General features: G+C 50.0%; 1 non-coding gene across 1 annotated transcript; it reads left to right on the top strand.

The window, feature by feature from the left end:
- The first annotated feature begins 9,623 nt into the window (after positions 1 to 9,623).
- Positions 9,624 to 9,696, top strand: Trnap-ugg (transfer RNA proline (anticodon UGG)). The gene has a single exon. It is a non-coding gene; the product is annotated as a tRNA-Pro (tRNA).
- The last annotated feature ends 3,107 nt before the right edge of the window (positions 9,697 to 12,803 follow it).

Below are 12,803 nucleotides of genomic sequence, written 5' to 3'. Positions count from 1 at the left end.
GCCGGGAGAGTGAGAAGCTGGAGCCAGGGCTCAGGGATGGAGGGGCAGCGGTGGGTCTGAGGGGTAGGGGACCAGCAGCCAGAGTCCACGGCAGTGGGCAGAAGACCAGGTTCTCTGTAGGTTTGGTCTGAGCTTCCTCAATGAAGTCACCCACACTCCTTCCACGTCACCATGGCAGCAGGAAAATCGAATGTCTAGGAATTCAGAAAGGAGAGTGGAGGAAGCTGATTCAGCCCTGCGGGTCTCCTGCATCCCTGTTCATGAAAGCCTCCCTCCTCCTGGGAGGAAGAGAACCAGCAATCTGTGGAGCCATGTCTGGACTCAGTGCCATTCCTGGAAACCCGCGAATGAATCCGTCTCCGTCCCTGCCTTCAGGGCTATCACAGCCTAAAGACAGAGGGCAGGAAAGAAAGAGCGACGCTGTGTTCATGAGAGCCAGGAAATGCTGGAAATGTGTCCTGGGAAGTTTTTCCTCACCAAGAAAATGTGAGCTTCTGATTATGAAAATGCCACAGGTGGATCGTAGAATCTTGCACTGTATCAGTACGTGGACAGGAACTTCAGGGGGTCAGAGTTCTTCGTGCTGTAGTGACTGGCCTTGGGATTGGTGTTAAGGACGCTGTGTGGGATGGAAAAGTGTCTTGTTAGGTGGGTTGGAGAGAAGGATGAGCACTGGGTTCAAGAAAGGGGAAAGGCTGTTCGTTACATAAGGGCAAAAAATGATTCATTGTTTTGCTCCTGCAAGGGACAGCATGTTAGCTGAAGGTCTTCCTGTGGAGCCAGCTTGGCCATGTACGCTGCAGTTCAGCTGCCCGGCTGGCTGAGGCAGGAGGGCTGCTTGACTCCCTGGCTGGACACTGGCTTGGACCACATAGAGAAGTGCTTGGCTCAAAACAGAAGCAAACGAGCAAAAATGTTTACTGTTGAAAAATACAAAACACAGCTCAATCTAAAGATTAATCTAGAGATTAATATAAAATGGTGCAAACACTGAGGAAACAGTTGGGTGGATTCTCAGAAAGCTAAACAGAGCTATCACAGGACCCAGCAGTTCCACTCCTAGGTGTATACCCCAAAGAATCAGAGTGGATCCGCACAAAAACCTGCCGAGGATGTTCGCAGCAGCATTACTCATCCCAGCTAATTAGTGAAAGCCCCTCAACCGTCCATCAAATGTTGGGCGATTGAAGAAAACAAAGTCTGGTTACACAAAGAAATCTTATTCAGTCACAAACCAAGAATCTAGCCCTGGCTCATGCTGCAACGGGAGGAAACTTAAAAACGTCAACGTGAAAGAAACCAGACACGAAAGGTCAGGTAATGGATGAGTCCACCGAGAGGAAACAGCAGAGGAGACAGGCCAGGGAGAGGTAAAGCCGATGGGTGCCCCGACCTGCAAGGGGTGGGGGAGGGACAACAGGAGGGACAGGTCAGCATGGGATCTTTTTTAGGAGATTAAGATGTTCTTCTTCACAAATATGCAAAAGAAGCCACTGAACTGTACACTTTAGAAGGGCGAATTGGTGGCATGTGAGTAATGTCTCAATAAAAATGAAAAAAAAAAAAATTGAGAGGCAGGAAGGTCCCGAGATTGTCATCACTACCGGCACAGCTGGCCTGGATAAACAGGTCCAGCGCTCTTGGCTGGGCTGTCTTTCCTTTCCGTTTAAACAACCCCCAGCTGCCCACGTCAAAGGCCGAAGCATCCCTAGGCTGAACCGCTAGGAACTCATGGACCAGAAAGGGCGCCACCCTCCAGAGCGCTCATTGGCCAGACTCAGTTACGGACCTATTTCTGAGTCTCTGATTGGTCAGCCAAAAAAGACTGACAGCTGAAAGTGAGATGCTGATAGAACGGGGAGAAAGGGGAATGAGAAGAATGAGGATGTATGCCCCCAGGAGTGGAGTGGTGGGGCATCTCCAGACGTCTTAAACAGCGACGCGTATTCTGCAGACGCTGCCATTTCTGTGCTGTAAATTTCTCCTCCGTCTCCCTGATGAACCAAGTCTTCAGTAGATCGACTCTTCGCAGGAATTTTTTAAAAAATTATTTAAAATTTTAATTATTTATTTATTTTGGTACCGGGGATTGAACTCAGGGGTTTCCACTGGCCACATCCCCAGCCCTATTTTGGATTTCATTTAGAGACAGGGACTCACTGAGTTGCTTAGCGCCTCCCAGTTGCTGAGGCTGGCTTTGAACTTGCGATTCTCCTGCCTCAACCTCCCAAGCTGCTGGGATTACAGGCGGGCGCCACCCCACCCCGCTCTCAGGAATGTTTGATGTGAATGGATTTCCCTTCATATGGAGAAATCCAACGAGGGGCTGAGTTTAATTTCTGACGACACCCAGAAGGGGACGTGTAGGATCAGACTCAGACCCAGGTGCAAATTCTGGTTCCTTCATTTACCCCCTGGGTGACCTGTGTGACCATCCCCACTCCCCAATTCTAGAAGTGCATCTTTACCCCCAAAGGAAATCCCATACCCATGAGGCAGCCACCTCCACCCTCCTCTCTCCAGCTCCTGGTGCCCACCATCGCTGGTTGACTCAAGGGATTTACCTGTTCTCACCTCCTGCCTGAGCTTCAGTTTCTCATCTCAAAACACAGATGTGGGGAGCCACTCTGAATGATTAACGTTCTCCTTCCTGGAGAAGAGAGCGAGGCTTTGACCGTCACTACATCTTGTATTGACCTGGACATTGCTCCCGTCCTGGAAGTTTGAGGACGAGTCTTCAGATGTAGGTGAGTTACCCCATGGTTGAGCTACATTCACTCATTCCTTTGTCATATTACCACTTGCCCTGTTTTCCATAAAAATGCCCTTTGTGTGTCCCCTTCTCTTGATCTGCCCTTGGTGTGGCCTTCCTAGATGTCAGTCAACCTGCTGACAGCAGACATCACAAAGCTAGACTCAGCCCCCTGAAACCTGACCCCTTGCCTCATTTGAATGGCTTCTCCTCAATAAAAGGGGTCAGCATGCGCTTTCTCTCTTTTCTGCAGACCCCTAAGGTCAGAGGAGCCGTCACAGGACGTCACAGGTATCTCTGTCTCTTGTGTGATTATTTCGTGCAGCTTAGTTCCCCTGGCGTGACCCTGAGGTTGTAGTCATGAGGAACGCCACAGCCACCTTTACAGGATTGTCATGGACTGCAGGTTTTAGGTCCCCTGAATTTCATTTGTGCAACCTCTGGTACCCCATGTGATGGCATCTGGAGCTGGGATTGGGCAGGTAATGAGGAGCTGAGGGTAGAGCCCCCGAGTGGGGTTAGTGCTGTTCTAAGGAGAGATGGTGGTGCACCTGCTCTGCACTTGTGAGGAGTCAATAAGAGGTTAGCCATCTGCAGAGCCAGAGAGGGTGTTCCCCCGAACTAATTCTCCTGGCACCTTGGTCTTGGGCTTCCTAGCCTCCACAGTGGGAAATATGTGCCCTGCTTCAGCACCTGTGTTGTGGTAACTTGTTAGAGCGGCCTGAGCAGGCTAAGACCCATTATGTGTGGGGATAGAACAGATCCATACAATTGAGCTACAGCCAATGGAAGGTGTCATTTTTGCTGACTGATACCTAGTGGAAGCCAGTGGACAGAGGTCACAGGCTGTCTCTGGGTTCAGATGTCATAAAGACCAACCCTCACCACATGATGTGAGAATGAATGGCCCCTGCCTGAGCGTGACCTCTGGGTCCCTAGGGCTGGGTTCATGGAGATGCTCATTCAATGTCGAGTAAATGGACTAAATGAGTGCAGGAGTGGATGAGTGGGAACTGAGTGAGTGGATCTGTGGACATTTACTCTATGACCTCACTAATGCCTCATGCAACCATGATGTAGGGACTTTGCATTTTGACTGTTATTCACATGAGAAGTAGATCTATTCTGAGATCACTTTCTCAGTGTCCCATGACCAAGATAGTGAGAGGCAGATCCAAAGCTAAGCCCCTCTAAAGCTGGTGGTGGTGGTCACCCTCGGTTCCTAGCTAGGAGTGCACATTATGATGACTAAGGAGGGGCTGGGATTGTGGCTCAGTGGTAGAGCACTTGCCTAGCATATGCAAGGCCCTGACTTCAATCCTCAGCACCACATAAAAATAAATAAGTAAAAAAAAGGCATTGTGTCCAACTACTTCTAGATAAATGTTTTAAAAAATGATCACCAAGGACATTTTCAAAGACATATGCAATAAAATATTATATTCTTGTACATAAATTATAGGCATAGTTATGAGCATGTAAATATACCACCTGGGCTCTTCCTCGGCCTCCTGAAGCAGTGTTGGTGGGGCAGGGACTGAGAGATGTCAGGCATCAAGTGCTGTGTTTTGGTTTTTTTTGGTATCTGGGATTAAACCCAAGGTGCCTAACCACTAATCCACATCCCCAGCCCTATTTTATATTTTATTTAGAAGTTGCTAAGGCTGGCTATGAACTCACCATCCTCCTGCCTCAGCCTCCTGAGCCACTGGGATTACAGCTGTGCACCACTGGGCCTGGCAAATGCTTTTTTTTCATAAAGCTCCCTGAGAGACTCCGCTCCAAAACACTTCTCTACAATAAACTGTAAAGGAACAGGGAAAAGAGTGCTCCTATCAATAGAATTCCCGTTTTGTCATTCCAGAAGAGACTGGTTTCTGTTGAGGGAACACATCCAAAGGCCACCTGTGGGGGTCCTCTCTGTGGGAGGGCTGGGTGAGCTGAGGGTGCTTGTTTGCAGGTGGAGCTAAATCAGGTGGGATACAAAATACATCTTTGAAGTCACTTGGGGAAGGACAGAAGGAATGAGAAAAAAACAAAAACACCACCAACAAACCAACCTCAGATGCCTGGAGGAAGCCTTTGGTGGGTTTCTGGAGGGACTAGTGCATAGAGTATGAAGGGCGGGCCGTCTCCCACCCCAGCTGGACCCACCATCAGTGAGGTCTGTGCTCACTAATGGGGTGTGGAAATGGACTAGCTTTTACCCAGAATGTCACAAAATGCCCAGGTCTTGGGAGGCGCTGGCTGAGACCAGGGTTGGCCCGTGGCCGTCACATCCCGGGTTTCCATACCACCTTGCTGACACCTGGGGAGCTCAGCGCTGCCCCCACCATTGCCTCCCCAGCAGCAGCATCAGCAGCTCTCAGCCAGCCTGCCAGAAGAGGGAAGGCATCCTTCCTAAGGTACAGAGGGGGCACGGAGGCTCAGTAAGGGACCTGCACAGCAGAGGTGGGAGAGGACGCGCTGACCTCCACCTGGGTCTGTCTGGCGCCAGAGACCACGCTGGTGCTTGTACACCCACCCACCAGGCCATGCTCCCACCCAGGAGAGGGGCAAGCTGAGCCAGTGACATCTTCCCAACAGACCTCACACAGCACCCCAAAGCCATCAGTTGTCCAGGGCTCCACATCCCAAGGCACAGTCACACATCATGGGGCCTGAGCTTGTGAAACTTCCTCTCCTGTGAGCTGTGTCTTCACTCCCTGACCACTGACCCTGGCAGGAAGCTCCTCTTCTGGCTGTCCCCTCCCCCATGGGTTTTAGGGAGGCAAACAGTCTGGCCTTCAGGCTCCACCCCACGTGTCCCTGTCAATCAGGAGGACTCAGACACCACTGATGTTAAAACAGTAAAGGAGGAGTGGGAGGCACCCAGAAAACGGCTCATGTTCCCCACTTCTCAGACCCATCATCTCCCCTCGACACATCAGGGGTCTCCAGAGATGAGCCAACAGGATAGATAGATTGCATGATGTCCATAAAGATATGCAAACCCACCCACAGAGTATAGAGGGAAAGAGAGGGGTCTATTCTGGGCATTGGGTCCCCCAATCCTGGAGGCCTAGAAGGCTCCCATCTGCCATCTGCAAGCTGGAGAACCAGGAAGGCAGAGCTGCAGTCCAAGTCCAAGGCCCTGAGATCAGGAGCTCCAGTGTCCCAGGGCCAGAGAACCTCATGAAGCTCCCAATTCAAGAGGAGAGTGCATCCACCCTTCCCCCACCTGCTTGTCCTATTTGGGACTCCCAAGGTTGCCTGAGGCTTGCCCACACTGACCAGGGCAGTCTTCCTTATTTTTTATTTTTTATTTTTGGCACGGTGGATTAGAACCAGGGGTATTTTACCACTGAGCTACATCCCCAGTCTTTTTATTTTTATTTTTTATTTGGAGACAGGGTCTTGTTGAGTTGCTTAGGGCCTCACTTAGTTGCACAAAGGATGGCCTCGCACTTGAACTTGGGATCCTCCTGCCTCAGCCTGCCAAGTCACTGGGATTACAGGGGTGCCCCACAGCTGTCCAGGGCAACCTTCTTTACTTGGTCTATGGATTCGAAGGCTTATCTCTTCCAGAAAGACCTTCACAGACCCAGCCAGCAACTGTGTTTTACCAGCTTCTGGGCCTCTCATGACAATCAAGTTGACACATGATTAACCCTCGCGCTGCCAGTCACAGGCTTTCCCTGATCCTGGACTTGCTATGGCTTAGATTAGCACCCTGTCCTTGTCCAGTTAGCCTAGGACACCGGAACCATCCTGTGGTTGGCAGTGCCACTCATGTTCAGGAGGAGCAAGATGAGGCCAGAGTTGGGCCAGGGCTCTGGGAGTGGAAAGGAAGAGATTAAATTGAAAAGGATTAATAAAGTAGAATCAGAAGGGCTCAGTGACCAGCTGGGCATGGAGGCCAGGTTTTGCCTGTAGAGAAGTCACACACCACAGGTGGAACAAACTCTCATTAAAATCAATTAATTAATTATGATTGCAGCACTAGGGACTGAGCCCAGGGTCTCCTGCATGTAGGCAAGCACTCTACCCTGAGAGATACCCCAGCCCTGTTTTCTTTCTTGTTCCTAACCACTGACCTACCTCCCGGGCTCCCCTTTTTAAAATATTTATTTTTTACTTGTAGTTGAACACAACACCTTTATTTTATTTATTTATTTTTATGTGGCTCTGAGGATCGAACCCAGGGCCTTACAGGTGCTAGGCAAAGGCTCTACCGCTGAGCCACAATCCCAGCCCCCATCCCGGGCCCTTTTTAAATTTTACGTTGAGGGCTGGGGATGTGGCTCAAGCGGTAGCGCACTCGCCTGGCATGCGTGCGGCCCGGGTTTGATCCTCAGCACCACATAGCAACAAAGATGTTGTGTCCACCGAAAACCAAAAAAAAAAAAAAAAATTAAAATTCTCTCTTTCTCTCTCTCTCAAATAAATAAATAAAAATTTTTACCTTGAGACAGGGCCTAGTTGTGTTGCTGAGGCTGGAGGCAGACACTCTCCTAGCCCATTCCTTACTTTGCTCCTGGCCTGTCCTTGGTCTCTGTGTCTCCGTGGCTTCTCCATAATGTGGGGACACTCAGCGCCTATCCCGCTGGTCTCTGGTAACATTTAGAAGGGCGCTGGGCACAGTACGAGCACCGTAGGAACACTGGCTCAGGGAGCACAGTGACATAGGACAGCACAGGGTTTGCCTCCTGCTTCCCACTATTTGGGGAGAAGTCTGATATTTGCTGAGTGAAAACTTTGAAGAACCCCTTTGCAATGAGATCTGTTATTTCCAGGGACTTTATTACATTCAGAGGAGTTAATACTGTTTGGAACCAACTCTGATAATATAGAGATTTTGGATTCTGCTTGTGCTGCTGCCCTGATACTTGCTTGCTTCACGTTTGAATGGTGATTTCACGTACACTTTGAAACGGCCAGCATCATTGTCATACCCTCTGCTCAGTGTCCACAAACAGGCCGCACCTTGCAGCCGCAGATCAAGAAACTCAACAGGGCAGCACCCCCTGCTCCCGCAGTCAGCCGCCCTCCCCAAGGCAGTCAGGACAAGGCGGTTGGTTGGGAGAAACCTGAGGACTCTGGACTTCTGTTACCTTCTCCACACATCAGTTCTCTGAGCAGAGTGTGGCTGGCAGATGCCTCCCCAGCCTCCTCTAAAACGCATACCCACTCATCGAGAGCAGGGATGCCCAGCAGAAATAGAATGTGGGCCGCAAACACGAGCCGCATACCTCCTTTAACATTTTGTAGTAGTCACATTGCAAGGAAGAGTAAAGTAAAGCCAGGGGCCATGGCACTCACCTTCATCCCAACAACTTGCCTAGGCAGAAGGTTGGCAAGTTCAAGGCCAGCCTGGGCAACTCAGCAAGACCCAGCCTCAAAAACCCAGAGAACCCAGCAACTCTGGGTTCTCTCCCTAGTGTTGAGAGAGAGAGAGGGAGAGGGAGAGAGAAAGAAAACAAGAAGTGGAATTAGTGTTAGTGATGTCTTTCATTTAACTCAGTATGTCCAAGAATAATAATTTCAGCATGAAGTCGATATGAGGGGATCATCCACAATTTCCACCCTGACTGCTGGAGTGCATGTGAAGCACACCTCGCTTCACATGAGCTGTGGTCCAGTTCTCAACAGCACATGTGCCTCATGCTCGCCACATTGGACAGCCAAGGTCTGGCCCATTTCTCCAGTGTCCTGGTCTCATGGTGTCCACTGTCACCCTTCCATTGCATCTTGCACATCAACCTCAGGGAGATCTCTAACTCTCAGAGCTGAGCCTGTCTCTCCTCTGCTCAGAGCTCTTCCTTGGCTCCCCATCTCCCTGAGGATCAAGTCCCAGCTTCCCACTTGCCATTCCAGGCCCTTCAGGATGGGACCCCAGCTGATCTCTACAGTTGTCCCTTCTTCTCCTCCATCGGAGTCGTCTGTGTCCCCCTTCTGAGCACATTCACCTGCGGTAGCCTCTGGCTAAACCAAGTGTCCATCTGTCTCTACCTGAGTGAGTCAACTCCAGGACCACCTGCGTGGACAACAGTTTAATTAGGCTCGGGAGAGAACAGAGAGCAGAGAGGAGCTGGCCTCCTCCTGGACCAGCGAGCTAAGGATCCTGGGCTGGAATCAGAAAGCAAGGGACCAGTGGGGGCTGGCTGATAGGGAGTGAAGGCCCATAGTTCCTGCCCAAACAGGGGGAGCCAGTGGCAGACAGGGGACTCTGCATCCCCTCACAGCACTAAGTGTTGGATGCTCTGGGTACCTGAAAGAAGGAGAAAGATGTCCCCAATATGAACACAGTCATAAAATCATTGATATTTATTCAGTCTGTACTAATTGATAGTCACTGAGCTAGTTTGTGTGTGTGTGTGTGTGTGTGTGTGTGTTTTGCAGTTCAGGGGTTGGAAGTCAGGCCCTCTCACATGCTAGGTAAGCATTGGACTACTGAGCTACATCCTTCGTCCTTTTTATCTGGAGGCAGGAGCTCACTAAATAGCTGAGGCAGGCCATGAACTTGCCTTAGCTTCCCAAGTAGCTGCAGTTACAGGTATGTGCCACCATGCTGGCTTAAGCTAAAAAATCAGCTTTCAGGAAGGAATTTGTGTCTTTGTAATTCTATTCTCAGGCCATTCTTCAAATGTGTTCTAAAACAAAAAGCTTTTATACTCAAAATTTGGCTTCGTCAGCCTTGAGTAACAAATAGAAGTTCAGAATGAGACAGTAAACAAGTTAGACCAAAAAGACAAGTTGCCTTCGATTACTGAGGTATAGACATAAATTCATAAGATTCCATAAAAATCAGACAACACTTTCCTGAAATAATAGAATCATATTTTTTATATCTTAGAGATGATGCCTTGAAAAATATACTTGTTAGGGGGCTGGGGATATAGCTCAGTTGGTAGAGTGTTTGTCTTGGATGCAAAAGGCCCTGGGTTCAATCCCCAGCACCACCAAAAAAAAAAAAAAAAAAAGAAAGAAAGAAAAATATACTTGTGGAGGACTGCTCCATATCTTGATGGCTTCACAAATAGGTTGAAAAGGAGCTATGTCCCCAGCTGGCTTTATTCGTGTTCGTAGCAAAGTTAGAAAACCTCAGTGGGGAGTTGAACCTGTTGACCTAATGATAATCTAACGACTTCTCATTGGAGACTGCCTTTCAAACGGACTTCTTCCCTCTTACAAAGTTTGAAGACTTGGAAGGAGACGATCCATACATTTAGAAAGTAGAATACGGCAGCTGCTTCTGAGTGGGTTTATTTGTTGTGTGCGAAGAGGCGGGTCAGCAGGAAACTGAGATCCCCACCGCCTTCTGAGCGGCTGCTGTGCACCTGCGCCAGGCCGGGCTCACTCCCAGAAGGCCCAGGGGTGCCTGGCATCTCTGCCTTCCCTGAGGTGGGTAGAGACACAGGCTCCTGCCATCTGTGCCTCCAGCTGCAGGGGTACGATGTTGGCAGCAGTGCCCATCATTCCCACCAACACTCCAGTGAACGCAACTGTCACAGGGTCACACCTGCCTGCAAAGGGGCTGGAAACACAGCCCCTGGCTGAGGATCTGCTCACAAGGTGTCAATGTGTGTTTTAGAAACAAAAACTGGATTTGATGAACAGCCATTCCCACTGCTAAGATAAGCTGAATTTTTTAATGTGCATTTCATCCTATAATTCTATAATCATTTATCATATATAATATTCATATAATCATATATTATCTATGTTCTACACACAATATACTCTCCAATCCACAGAGAAAAAAATACAGATCACTTTGTATTGAATGCATATGTGTGTACCAGTGAATGTATGTATGTGTACGATAGCTATCTAGCCTACCCATCACAAGCATATATGCACAGATGTAAATGAATGTGTGTATATAGGCATACGCACTGCATATACATGGGCCTTATTGTCACCAGGAGGTCAGGACTTCTCCAACTCCTCATTATGCCCCTGGCTATGCCCCAGCACAGAGCCCGACAATCACAGCTACTCAGCTAATAAATGATAATTATTGAACAAATGAGTAACGAGTTCTCCGAATAGTGAATAAAAATCAGATAGATGATGAATGTGAGAAAACGAATCATTGGATGAATTGGTTAATGAAATAAGGCTGCAGAGGAAATGTGAAGTTGGGACCAGGCTCAGACACCCTGAATTCCCCAGAGTCCTTGAAAGGATTTACCCCATCACCTCCAGGGAAAACACAAGCAAACCCCGGGAGGGATCCTCCTCAGCCAGAACTGAGGGAACAGGCGGGTCCAGGTTGGAGCCCTGGTGCGGCCAGGCATCAGGTATGGGGCCTGCAGAGGTGGCTTCCCGTCTATGCCTCAGTGTTCCCCTCTCAGAGGAGACTAACACCTGCTCTGGCGTGTCCATCACTGCTGCAGGACCCGCACGACACCTAGAACATGCCAGGTGAGCAGCGGGGCTGTGAAAACAAGCTCATTTCCTCTGTCGGCCGGCACAGTTCACTCCCAGCGTGGGCTCTGTCCAGCTAAAGGTTCATCTTCCAAATCTGTGACCCTGGCCCTGCAGGAAACCTGGCTGCCTCCCACCTCCTCAGGCCAGGACAACCGAGCAATCTCTCAAAACCTGCAGGAGAGGAATCGCCACCCACCGCCCTCTCACCCCCTGACTCAGGGAGGGCTTCACCAGCTCTGCTCCTCCTCCAACGCCAGTGGCTCCCTCCTGCTGGGCCCCAGGCTCCTGGAGATGGCACGAAGGGGGCCCCCGTATCCCCAGTGTCTCACCTGGAATTTACACAGCCTCCTGTATCAGGGAGGGTCTGATTCTACAATTTTTCCAGAGAGGAACATGGTGTGAGATGGTCAAAAGGAGCAGCTCACTAGGTAAACAGCCAAGTGACAGAGATGCGGAAAGGCCCCAGAGAAGAAGGAGACACACCAGGTCAGACAGACAGACACAGAAAGAAAAGAGAAAGGCAGGGAAACCCTGGGAGTAGATGGATGAGGTGCAGACCAAGCAAGGGGGAGCCAGAGAGCCAAGCAGAGGGAGGATAAACCAAGGCGAATGAGGCGGAAGACCAGGAGAATGTGGGGGCCAGAGGGACCCCGAGTGAGCACAGCGAGAAGAGCACTCGGTATTTGAGGTCCTCGTTCAAGACTGAGCTGTCTTGTTCTCCGGAGGCCACGCCATTCCAGGCCACACCCAAATGTCAACCTGGGGAGTTGTTTCCCCCTCGCTGGTCTCCCAACTCCTCCTCCCTCCAGGGACTCCAAGTGGGAGAGGGTCAGGCCTCAGGACCCTCCCTCAGGGACCCTCCTCCTGAAGGGACTGATTGACTCCACTTCTTCAAACATGGCTCATGGGAACTTGTTTGGGGGCTCAAGTTTTGTGAAAAGTCTTTTTTTTTTTCCTTCCTTTGTTTGCTTTTCCCCAAGAAGAGAGCATGATCAGGCTCCACTGAGAGAAGAGGTAGAGTAAGGGCGAGGCCTGGCGGGGAAGCAATGGAGCCTAGAGGTGGCAGGAGGAGTGGGAAGACTGGGGACCGGGGAGGGCTGTAAGGGAGCAAGGGCAGAGGGCTCCAGGTGTGGTGCATCCTCTATCCCAGACAGGTTGACCCAGATCCGGGCAGCCCCAAGGAGATTCGCCAGGCTGTAAGGAGCCCCCACGTGACCTTATTCAGTGGGTGGCCATCGCACAGCTCAAAGTCTCACTCAGCTTTATATACCGGGTCACAGCAAAGCCAGCAGCACGCCAGATGTATCCTGTGGTTTTATAAGAATGTGCATGCTCTGGGGCTGGGTTGTGCCGCAGTCGTAGAGCACATGTGAGGCACGAGATTCAATTCTCAGTACCGCGTGTGAGTAAATAAATAAAATAAAGGTCCATCCACAACTACTTAAAAAAAAAAAGAAAGAAAAAGAACGTGCATGCTTTTTTGTTTGTTTGTTTTTTGGTAGCAGGGATTGCACCCAGGGTGCTTAACCCCTAAGCCATATCCCCAGAACTTTTGATTTTTTGTTGTGAGACAGGGTCTCACTAAGTTGCTTAGGACCTTGCTAAGTTGCTGAGGCTGGTCTTGAACGTGTGGTCC

The sequence above is a fragment of the Marmota flaviventris genome, chromosome 18 (genome assembly GCF_047511675.1).
Source record: "Marmota flaviventris isolate mMarFla1 chromosome 18, mMarFla1.hap1, whole genome shotgun sequence".
NCBI classification, from domain to species: Eukaryota; Metazoa; Chordata; class Mammalia; order Rodentia; family Sciuridae; genus Marmota; species Marmota flaviventris.
The sequence above is the reverse complement of the archived record's forward strand: the minus strand, read 5'-3'. Positions and strand labels throughout refer to the sequence as shown.